The sequence below is a fragment of the Ambystoma mexicanum genome, chromosome 9 (genome assembly GCF_040938575.1).
Source record: "Ambystoma mexicanum isolate Mex_15411 chromosome 9, UKY_AmexF1_1, whole genome shotgun sequence".
NCBI lineage: Eukaryota > Metazoa > Chordata > Amphibia > Caudata > Ambystomatidae > Ambystoma > Ambystoma mexicanum.
Genome location: NC_090931.1, coordinates 1,109,986,310 through 1,109,998,676, shown reverse-complemented (window position 1 = coordinate 1,109,998,676; position 12,367 = coordinate 1,109,986,310). Strand labels below are relative to the sequence as shown.

The window sequence follows — 12,367 nt, the reverse complement described above, 5'->3', positions numbered from 1 at the left end:
ATCATGACCCGTCACCGTAAAGTACGATGCGATTAGCGACACCGTAGTGAACGCCAACGCTAACTGCACCAAGTACGCGCACGCGCGCCGTGCAAAACCGCAATATCCGCCATGGCGCAACGGTACGCGAATGCTGACCCCAGCGGACATTCACCTAACGCCATCAAGCATGGCGGAAAGTACCATTCCGCCATGGCGAGAACTACGGCATCGCGAACCAACCGTAATGGCCCTACTGAGTGCCTGTACTCCACTCCCTGGCCACATTGCACAACTCCTCGTAGGCGCAATGCAGTCACACCATGCAACCAGTGAAATGTACAAGTCACCCATGCATGCCAACGAACCAATGCATGCAGGGGCCCCAAGTGCCCTGTGAGTGGCCATCCACAATTGGCAACACACCATTGCCGTACTGATGCAGCACAGGCATCTGAAGGTGCAAGTACACCAAAATGAACTGAAAATGCCATGACACAAAACAACAACAGTCCCCCATCGCTTGCCACCAGTGTAAACCAACAGTCAAAGCAGTAACCTGAGGGAGACTGCACCAGCCCTGTACACATGCCAGTAGTCAAACCAACCATCAGCATAAGCACGTACCACACAACTGTACCCAGAAGCCGGAACCCAATGCAGAACACCTCACAACACATCGCGCCACAAATCGGAATATGCCACATTACTAGCAAAGAATAACGCTACACGGTTAATATCTGAATATAAATTTAATGCACATCAAAATCACCAAGCCCATACAGCCATTTGAGCATAAACTCACAAATGATCAGCATTACTCCGCAATAAATGACCAGCTTCCCCATGTGTGACGCCCTGTACCTTCATGGCACACAGGGGCTACATCCACGTCCAAAAAGGCAACATGGAAGCGCCTAGGACCGCAGGCCCGTCCCATGAAGTAGGCACTAGTCCAGCTGGAAGCTAGGTATGCTGCACCTAGCCACTAGTACTGCGTAAGGGCATGTGGGCCATTGGCGATCGTCCCATAAGATCGTAATGGTGCTCCACTGATTAACTCGAAGCTGCAGGTGTCGACTGTAGAAGCCATCTGCAGGAGTGGCGTACAGATGGCAGCGGCAGAAGGGGAGGAGATACCTGTCACCCAAATGAAAAAAAAGATAGTATGGGCATCCGAACTTCATATGTATTACTCACTACATTCAACACACCAAACCTACAACCATATGCATGCTAGCCCACTCATAAGGATCAATTGCACCCAAAAATCACTTGCGAATCATAACGACACAAATCGAGGTGAATACACTATTTCAAACGAGTGTCTGTGTGCATGTGCCTGTCAGAACAGGATCCATCAGATGGGATCATCAACGTGCATAGACTCAAGTGATTGAAGGCGCGTCGAGACAGGGAGGGTTCAACAAGGGCAGACAGATGATGGTCCCACTATGGCAGCCTTGCATCACATAGCGCAGGGGAAGGGGATAGATTCCAAATAGCCATGTACATGGCAGACTCCCAATTAAATCATCTTTCCATGCATCCATTCATCATTCCCTCATCCCGTAATGAAAACGCCTGAATATTCACTCACATAACATTCGACATTTCCATTGAGTCTGTGCGTAATGCAGCCTTCAAAATCCACTGTGCTCCTGCCCGGATTCCTTGTGTAGTGAAGTCACATGTATTTGGGAACGTCCTGCCTTATCGTCCACTACGCTATAGCGCATCCCATTCAAATCACATCAATCATTGCATTCCCGTCATGGGCCCTGTCCCAAGGACATTCAACAATAGAACGTTACATTTCCAGTCAGACCTGTGGGCGTCTCCACGCCGCTAGTTGAAAAACGAAAGCGCTGTCCTTCGAATTCCTAATTTGCAACATCACGTTGAAAAGGCATCTGTGAACGCTTGTATTCACAAATACATCTATGCAGTGCGGCTGTGTGTGAAAATGGTAACTGGCCTCAATCACTGATGGGACTCCCCGCCGTCGGTGAACGTCGGTACAGTGCTGCATGAGGGTCCACCGTTGATCGAGCACTACATTCCACTGACCCTTCACAAGTCTGCTCGCGAATGCAAATATCGTATGTGCAACAATGGGACCATAGCAGAATTAACATATAAACCAATATTCCACAGCCTTCGGGATTAAGAACATGAATGCAAATGCAAGATGCCATGCGTCGAATTGCAGCGTCGTGTGCGGGACGTGCTCGCACGAAAGGCATTGCAGCTGACACAGGTGGAATGAATCACCACAGGTGAAGGCTATACAGCCTGAAAACACATAAATTGCATACCCAAACCCCTCCCACAACCACACCCACTCCAGAATGCTACCGGCAGGACTAGCGATGTTGGGCCTGGGGGACCTGATTGCACTGCAATTACTCCAACTTCAAGAAGAAGACGAACGCCAACTACTACAACAACCGGCCGCACAGAGGAGACGCAGGAGGAGGAGGAGGAGGGCAAGGCATGGCCAGCAAGCCCCACCAGCACAGCCACTACCACCACGCAGGCAGCCCGCAATCCCACGCCTCCGAGCTAATCCGTTCAACCTCACAGCTGAGCAGATCCACACCCTCTACCGTTTGGACCGGGACACCATAACCGCCATTGTCGACATGACACACGCTGACCTTGTCAGCATGATAGATAGCCCAACCGCCATCCCACCCCTACTGAAGGTGGTGTCTGTACTCCACTTCCTGGCCACAGGCACCTACCAGCACACAGTCGGACAGTTGCATGGCATTTCACAGCCCCTATTCTCACGGACACTATTCCAAGTGCTTGATGCCCTCCTGACGCACTCAGACGACTACATCACTTTACCACGCTCGGAGCAGGAGCTTACAAACACAAAAGTGGGATTCCATGCACTTGGCGGCATACCGGGTTGCATTGGTGCCATCGACTGCACCCATGTGGAATTGGTTGTCCCACATGCCATGGAGGCCCAGTACCGCAACCAGAAACAATATCATTCTATCAATGTACAAATGGTGTGTGACTCCAACAGGATCTTTACACATTGTTCTGCCCGATTTCCAGGATCAACACATGATTCCATGGTCTTGCGGAACTCTAGAATACCACGCTACATGGAGCGACACGCAGGGCGCCGATCCTGGCTACTCGGTGAGTCTCATTTAATGCATGAGTATGTGGGGTAGGTGATGCGTGAATGACCTGGCAGGAAGGGGGGGTGCGTACGTAGCAATGACATTCCACAAACATCCTTTCTTGTCCACATACAGGTGATTGCGGGTATCCACTGAAGAGATGGCTCCTTACACCAATCCGGAACCCACAGGACCAGCATGAGGAGGACTACAACCATGCCCACTCAGGTACCCGTGTGGTCATAGAACAGGCATTCGGCCTACTGAAGGGTCGTTTCCGCTGCCTCAGCAGGTCTGGCGGGGCACTCCTGTACCGCCATGAGAAGGTGGCAAAGATGGTCATGGCATGTGTCATGCTACACAACATGTGCGTACGTAGGAATGTGGCCATGCCCCCCGACGCAGAACTGCTAGCACCTGAAGATGGTCATGATGAGGGTGGGGATGTGGCAGCACCTCAAGGGGTCCGCGAGGCACAGGAGGCCCGTGAATTACGTCAGAATCTCATAGATGCATGCTTCTAGCACTCACGCCTGGTGGCTGTTACATGGACACGGGACTTGTGGCACTGTGTGTGTCTGGAACATGCACAATGTGGACTGTACGCCAAGATAGGCCTCGTACACAGAGATCAATGTCCACACATCTCATTGGATGAATATGAAGAATTGTATTGCAGATGTGAAATGACATTACACACCCAATCGAACCGCCACCCAAAGAAGCACAACACACCCCCTCCACCCTCCTACCCCCCCCAACACCAGTGTCCAATGACGCTCATTGTCAGTGGGCAGACGCTATTGCAAGCCCCCTCTCCGGGTATCAGGGGCACCCCTGCCTGTGGAGCGCCGGTTCCTCCCAGATCTACGTTGGGGGCTGCCCTGGACGGAACTTGCAACGGATGATGTCTCTGCCTGCTCACGTCCATGCATGTCCCTAAGGGTTTGTGAGAGCTCAGTGAGCACACGGCGCACAGCGGCAAGTTCACCACATACGTCTTTGGACGTCGCATGCAGTTCCCCCCTCAGGCTCTCGGTACTTCTCTCCATTTGTGCCCTTAGTGTCTCTGTACTACGCTCCATTTCTGCCCTAAGTGTCTCAGTAGATGTTTCAATGGCTGCCTTAGAACCCCCACATTCATCAGCATGCTCCTTGAGGAGCGTGGACATTTGCTGCTGTTGCACTATCATCTGCTCGAGGGACTGTTGCCTCTGCTGGGCCATGCCCATTTGCGGTGGTGTCACAGAGGGGCTGGACGCCTCATGTTGCCTTGCAACAGGCCTTGTGGGGGTTGGCCAGTCGTCGTCTTGTGGGTGCCCCTGCGTGGTTTCCTCATGGTGTACGGGATGATACAAACAGGAGGATTGAGACAGGTCATGGATGTTTCCTACTTCGGCAGCACCGTTTTCTGTGTCGGAGCATGCTGGCATGTATGCAGTGTCACCTGTGGTGCTGCTGCCACCAGAAGCAGTGCCTTCTGTGGCATCCATTGGGGGGACCTGTGGTGCTGCTGTTGTGGACATGCTGGCTGCTGGGGTGCCTGTTGATGTCCCCTCCAGTGTGCTGCCACTCGATTTGTGCTGCTGCCGTGTCTTGATCCGTGCAGCTGAGGTGGAGGGTCTTTGGCCGTTGGTCTTGGCCCTCTTTGCAGGTGTACTGGTAGGGGTGTCCTGAAGCTCGTCGTTGGAATCGGACCCTGTGGTGGAGTAAAGGAGGGCGAGCGTTATTCATGGGTCTGTGGTAATTGTAATGGCAATTGTATCACATGCATTGGGGTGGTACCTGGGGGTGATTTGGGTCAGGGCCTTGGAGGTGGTCTCATTTTTGTGTGCATTGGGGATGCAGTTATTTTGCAGTCTGCAGTTAGGGTGTGCATGCTGCACATGTAGAGTGTGTTTTTTGGATTTTTAAATATTTATTTATTTAATCTGACTTTTAAGGGGCGCTGTCATGGCAATGTATGTGGTCGTTCTCCTGGACATGTGTTTCTAGTGCACTATGGGGACACATGGTACTTCACATGGTTGGTAATTGTGGATTTGGCATAGTTTCATTTGTGCCACCTACCTGATTCTTCTGATGTCTGCACTCCTTTCTCCATCCCTCCGACTCCCTCTATGCTCTCCATTCCAATGGTGGAGGCACAGATTTCTTCCCAGGAGGTCAACTTGATGGGTGATTCCGATCCTCCCCCGGTAGCTGTGGCAATGTTCCGGTTGGCAGAGAGTATGCTCCGGACGCGTATCCGTAGGTCGTCCCATCGCTTTCTGCATTGCTGTGGGTTGCGGGGTGCGGTCCCCACCGCACTTACCCGCTGTGCCACCAGCGCCCATATGGCCATCTTGTTCGCAAGTGCCGTCCTGGTCATTTGCGTCGAGAAGACGACGGCAGCGTTCTCCTGGAGGGTCTCTGTGAGCACGGTGAGTTCATCGTGGGAGAAGTGGACCTGCCGCTTGCGGTCGCACGCTTTTTTAGCAACTTTTCCCATATTTATTTTTTTAACTGGGGTGGCTAACGGGTTGGGATGTGTCTCAGGGTCGGATTTTCAATGGTTGTGTTGGGATTCTGATTTTATAGGTGTGCGGCGTGCTGTTTCCCGTTCCGGCCCCATGTTTTTACTTCCGTTTCCGTATATTTACGGTGACCGTATTTTGCGCTGACTTCTCATTACGGTGACCGCTAAGATGGGTGGCGGAATTGCACCTAGGGCGACGTACGACGGCGGTAAGGGGCGTTTTGGGGTCATTTCCGCCATCGCAGACTTTGCACTTCCGCCATGGCGTAATGCTCGTGCCCGATGGGTCAGAATTAGCCGCACTTTCCTCCATCGTGCAGTGGCGGAAACGCTATTTACGCTATGGCGGTCATGTCAGTTGATTTCCGCCAGGGTCGTAATGAGGGCCAACGTGTTTAAAGTAGTAATGTATGTTTAATGTGATACTTTATCATTTTTTTTATGACTCAGAGTTTGTCCAAGGCCCTTATAATTAATTTGTATACATTCTGCTTGACTTGTGTTATTAAGAGTGATCTGTGTGTGTGTGTTTAACTAAAATCTTCACTGCTCTCACCCTCTGCCCAGTCACATGACCCGGATAGAGGTTAGCTAGGTATTAGTGTCTTTCCTTGTTCACCAGAATAGGGTGGCCTCTCTGAATCTATTTAGCAGTCTGTATAATGAGAGGCAGCATTGGAGCTGTGCGTGCTGGAGCTGAGCTCATCGTCGTCTGTTTGTAGTAAAATGAACAAGCTTTATGTGCCAGCAGCTTCCTTCCCACCTCTCGGCTCAGCTTCCAGGATCAGCTGCTTCCTTTGCAGCCTCCTCTACATCACTCTCTAGAGCATGGTGCTAAGGAGCAGCTTCAGCGTGTAATCAGATGTGCTCATGAATCAAATTACCAAAGGAATGTGACCTATGTGCTCCCTCTCACACGGTGCCTACATCATCTAGATAACAAATATGCTGTGTCGCCTTTATTACATCTTAAGTGTTTGACAAACTTTGAAAAACAGCCTCTTTGCATTTCTCAGCCATAGCAGTGAGTACTTAGAGTTATGTCCTGGTACAGTACCAAATCAAGGCCTGTGCTAATATGCCTACTGGCACATTTGTGTATTCAATTTCTAAATATGAGCTGTTTCACTGAACTGATGCATGACATTGCTATTAGTTAGTGACTATTAACCAGCATTAACTGAGAGATGTCAACTAGGGAACCAGATTAATTCTACCATTACCTTGAGTTGAGGAAATAAATAGCAATTTCATATCTAACCATGTTTTTTCTTTAACACCTTCATGGGCAAATTGTACGTGGCCAATTCACTGCAACCGTTACACCGCATTTGGTGAACGGACATGTTACCACATTTTTTGCTGCATTGTCTTATGGGGATTGGGATAGGGGTATATTCTTAATTGGATTTGAGGGTATTGAGGTTTGGGGGAGGAGTGGTGGCTTAGAAGTGGGATTTGGGGGGGTTCCCCCTTAAAAAATGACCCCCAAAAATGCAGTGAAACGGCCAGCGCAGTGATTTGTAAATAAACAACCAGATCTCTGTGCAGTTTGATAGCCACAGTACTTGTTCATATGTTTAGTAAGTTCTGATGGAAAAACATTGTTTTTCCATCAGCGCTTACTAAACATAATCCTTTCACCTTTAAGTCCTATAGTATCTTATTGTTCATTCAAATGATAAATGGTCAATCAGTGTTACATCAGCAAGGATCCATGAATGTCTGGGTCCAGTGCTTCTGGAATACTGGGTGTTTTTGGGCTCCACCCATAAATGTAATGAATGAAAGTTTGTGATATGGTCATTTCTGGGCGCAATTGGCTCTTGAATAATACAAAGAAAGAAATACTCCTATTGTCAAAACACTCAGAGGGCCAATCGAGATAAAAAAGGGTACTACAGTACCAGAAGGGGGGAGCACTCTAAAGGCATAACATTATGTTTCTCATATGAGTGGGCACTCGACAGAAAAAAACAGTAGAGAGAATCCAAAGAAAAACCTAGACAGCACAAAATAATTGAGGCTGGAAAGAAGAGAATTCCCAGTATTAAAACATGCAGAAACCACAGCCTGTGTTACCCTTGGCCATACTTACTCCACTATGGGACATCCTTTATTCTGCTTCAGGCTGGTTACTGGGGAAGGAACATTTCTCTGAATTTCCCACTCCTTGAACAGGTGCGCTGGTGTTCATTGGATGCAAAACCTAGGTTTAAACTTGATTGAAATACTAAAATGGGCCACTCTTCTACCCCCAGTTACTTGTCCTCAAAACACATTTCCAGCACATCTAGGTACTCACTTTAAGATGTTGGACGGCTCTGCTCTGGAGGTTACCATGGGGGAGGTTGTTCAACAAAAATATACGTCTCCTTTCTAAAAAAAATAATTGTGAATTTTACAGTATTGCCTTTGGCTCAACTGAAAACTAGGTGGCAGTCGGAGTCGGTCCATTTAACAAAGAAGGATTGAAAGTAGAATTGATGGATCCCCGGAAAGTAGCAATTTTTAGGCGATATCAGTTTTTTCAGATAAAGGTCCTGTATAGAACTTATTACTCAAGAAGCGCGTATACACCATGGGCAGACTGCCAGACTTGAAATGTCTCCATTAAGCTGGGCTCATATTTTCAGCTCTTCTGGCAATGTCCTGTGTTAGGTCAGATTTTTCATTTTATGCCAAATCGCCTTCAACTATGAGACCCCCAGCATTCTTTGCTGGACTTGTGGATTTCTTTTCTGTGTTCCTAGGTGAGTGGGAACCTTTCCCCCACTCAGCCTTTCTTTTACTCTGGCTATGGGAGTCATATTTATGTCTCTCCATACTTTCCTCCAAATTTTATAGGCTTCGTTTGCTACACACAGCACCCTCTGTGCAGTGTGGCCGAGAGCTCCTTGGTCTTCCCTTTGTATTTTCTTTTATTTTCCTTGTGAGAACTAAATGTTCTCAAGGGTAGAAGGGTACTTTTTACCCTTTCTACATTTTATGTTGTGAAATCAGCACACCCGACCTTATGTGCAGTGCTGAGGAGTTACACAGTTCTTAGTCTTCTGGCATGTGCCTGCCTGGAACCAGTTCCAACTGGGAGGTTAGCTGTCCTGAAAGGACAGCCACCCCTCAAAGTTCATGAGTGCTAATTGGCGGGGTTCCTGGATAAATGGCTTGGATCCTAAGGCTGAAGACAAGTTGACCACTGGAGCTGAATCCGAAGAGGAGGAAGAAGAAGAAGAAGAGAAGATGCCTGTAGCTACTTCCAGCAACCGGACATGCCTTTTGAGTGACAGCTGCTGTGCTGACCCTTTCTTCCATGCGACAGAGGAGATCCAAAGAGGACACCTCCTTCCTGTGGACTAGGGGGACCAATCAGTCTTAAGAAGACCTGTATTTCGAGCCATCCTACAGCGAGCTGTGACCTTCCTAGGCAATAAACCGCCAATACACTGGGACCTCAAGCCTGAGTGCAGTGCATCATCTTCCAAAGAATTCATCTTCCTGAAACGTTGGCGGACTACTGCTGGACCTCAAGAAGCAGCATTCTACTCCTTGAAGTCCCCTCACCGGAGTGCTGGACAGACAAAGCAAGGCGAATCGTTCAGAGGACAACCGTTCTTCATCTGGTAACTTGAAAAGGGTGCCAAAATCACAGAGCCGCAAGAAGCAATGAAGAATTCTTTCCTGGTAGCCTTTCCACTCCACTGCTGCTGTGTCCTTTCTTTCATCTGAAGGCCAAGAATCCAGTGACCAGGTCCTTTAGCTGCTGCAATGTGAGGACGTCCACCTGCATCATCTTCTTCATTGCTGAGGTACTGTGAGACTCGAGGAAATATTTACCTAGAGTCATTCTGTCACTCATGTGTGACTAGGGGAATAATGCGTGTAGTTGGCAGTTTGGCAATCCATGTTCGCCCAGGCCTAACTCTGGAACACATTCAGGGAGCCTTCTACGAAGCCCCTGAGCCCTTTTACCCACACAAAATGTTACTTACTTGATACAGAAGAATTCAACAGGAACTCTTGACTTTTCTACAGCTTGTTCCTGCCTTTTTGACCTCCGACATGCCCCTGAAAGAAATTCAGAACTAGATAGGGAAGGACTCCTAAAGCCTAGGCTCTGTGGAAAGATTACCAAGTAACCTACATTGTGTTGGTGCTGATTCTGTCATAAGGATCTGAAACAAAGTTATTACTCACCTTTGAATTGCATGCTCTCATTCTGAAAAATAATTTCCAAGTTCTTATTTACCTTTCTATTCTAGAAATTATTACACGTGTAATGGAATTATTATTGAAAAAGTATAAGTTACAAGTGCTACAAAGTTATTACTCACCTTTGAATTGCATACTGCCATTCTAGAAAGTATTACAAAGTTTACTACAGAGTGGTTTTTACTTACCTTGAATTGCATACTGCCATTCTGTAAGTCTTTTACACTGCGGTTTGCTTACCAGAAATATTGTATTGGTTTTTCAGTGTGTTTGCTAATTGTGATAGTACTTACCTTTCTGAAGATGTATCTTTACCTGTGCAAATGTAAATAAACCAGTATTTTTATATAACTCTAGAATGTATAAGTGTTTGGACCATATCTATGGTACACGTTCTTTGTGCCTTCCTACAGCACTATCTCCCTCCTTAGATAAGCCTGGCTGCTCTGCCATTGCTACCCCTACCTTGAGTGGTACAGGCCTATATTAGAAATTGGAGCTCTGTATTGCCAAGTAGAGAAATTCCTTAGGGTGGGCTTTAAAAAAACTCTGTAACACTGTTGGCACATGGTGGGATTTGTGTGGTGCTGGATTACATTGATTCTTTGGATACTTGTGTCCTTAGAAACCATCCTCAATGTTGGTTTAACCAAGAAAGTGTACCTACACGTAAACACAACTGTAACATGGGATACTTTAACCCTGAGGCCTTCTTAGGAGTGCCAATGGAAAGACTGATCAGCCCTGTAAAGAATGTGGCCTAAACTATGAAGGAAGTAAGCTTGCACAATGTATACAAACATTGTTGCACGGAGATCTCATGGTTGACAACATGAACATTTGTTGAATGATGATACATGTTTTTAGCTTGGTTTCATGCTTCTGTAGAGTCCCATGTTTAGGCAATGTTCTCTACAGAAGGGGGAAATGTAGGGAAATGGTGTGACCTAATTTGAACAGTGCACTCATTTCAACGGGGCCTCTGATTTCAACATAGACAGAGTGCACCAGTTTCAACTGATGCAAACATAGCAGCATGTTCTGTGTGTGTGATTTATTATTTTAGTACTGATGTGTAGCATTGATGGTATAACAAAGGGGGTGATTGTAGCAATAGGACTTGAAACTGAGGTGATTCCGAGTGTAGGGGTTCCGCAGGCATTAATATTAGCATTACATCATGTGCATAGACAGCTTTGCTTGTTTAAAACCACTTTGTTTGCAAGGGTTATATTCGGAAAATAAAAGCGAAAAATCAACAGCCTGTGTTGCGCAGTGTAACAAGATGACAGGCTTTGGAGATAAACACGGGTATTGTTCAGTCAGAAGCTCAGGAAGAGGATGGCATGTTTAATTTTCTTCCAAGCACAGGAAAAGACGGTCGAAAGGGCGTGCAGTTTGCCAAAAGCCAGAGTGGGTAAGATGGGAGCTAGAAGGCTCTGGAATATTCCCAAAGGCCCTGTCACGTGTATGTGGTGAGTGGCAAAAGGGGCTGGAGTGAAGGAAGTGACAGGGCCAGATAGGTGGATAGAAATGTGCAGAATCTATTTGTCATGGGCTGGTTTCTGAGAAAGGCATATAATGCGAGCTGGGAGGCAGGAGATTTTGGTGGCTGGTGACTTTTTGCAGGACTTTATGCAAGCGTTTTGCATGGGCTTCTCCCATGTGGTCTTCGGCAGGGCTCCTTGCTGAATGAGAAGAATGCTCTGGGCTTGTGTCTGGTGAAGGCTTTAAAACAGGCCAAGATTCAACAAACTCCAATTTCATGTAAAGAATGGGGCTGCATTTCTTTCGAATTTGGAAAGTGATCTTAGAGTGTGAGAGCCAGGCTGTGTTCCACAGATGTACTGTCTGAGCATAAAGGCATTTTGCCAAGCCACGCTGGGCCTTGAAGGCTTCAAAGAGTGGAGCTGTTATCTGTGTGGCTGGTAGCACGACAAAGTAGCGCAAGCTGAAATCCCGAGCCGGAAAGACCTGAGGCTGCTGTGAGTTTGTTGTGGAGACAGGCGCTGAGCTGCACACAGGCTGAAGGAACTGGGGTCGCAAAGGGTCTCAAGTAAAGCTAAAGTGAGTATTAATAGGAATCATAGACATGGGAATTTCTTGCTAGGGGTGATTTTGCCAGATCCAACTAACTCATGAGAAAGCACCCACTATCTCCATCGTACCCGGAGATCAAGGAAGGTACCTGCAACAAAATTGATTATGGGAATAATTTCGCTTTGCAAGAGACTCCATTATCTCTAACCTCAGATTAACTCGATTTTAGTTAAGGGGCAAAAGGAGGCGACGCTGTTTCTAAAATGAATTTGCTTTCATAAATCAACTAAGGTGCTTGCCATGGTGTCTCCTACTTTATTCCGCAATCTACTAATAGTAAACAAGGGGGAAATAGCAAAAAATGTTAATCCATGGTACACATTATCAATGAGTGCTGATTAGGTTTTATTTAGACTTCAAAGGAAACTGTCAGTGTGAAATTGCATGTTTGCTTTCTTTTCTCTAATAACATGCA

At 47.3% G+C, this 12,367-nt stretch overlaps 1 protein-coding gene across 14 annotated transcripts in view; it reads left to right on the top strand.

Moving 5' to 3' along the window:
* Positions 1-12,367, top strand: part of FMNL2 (formin like 2) — a 798,413-nt gene that overhangs the window by 756,677 nt on the left and 29,369 nt on the right. The window lies entirely within an intron of this gene.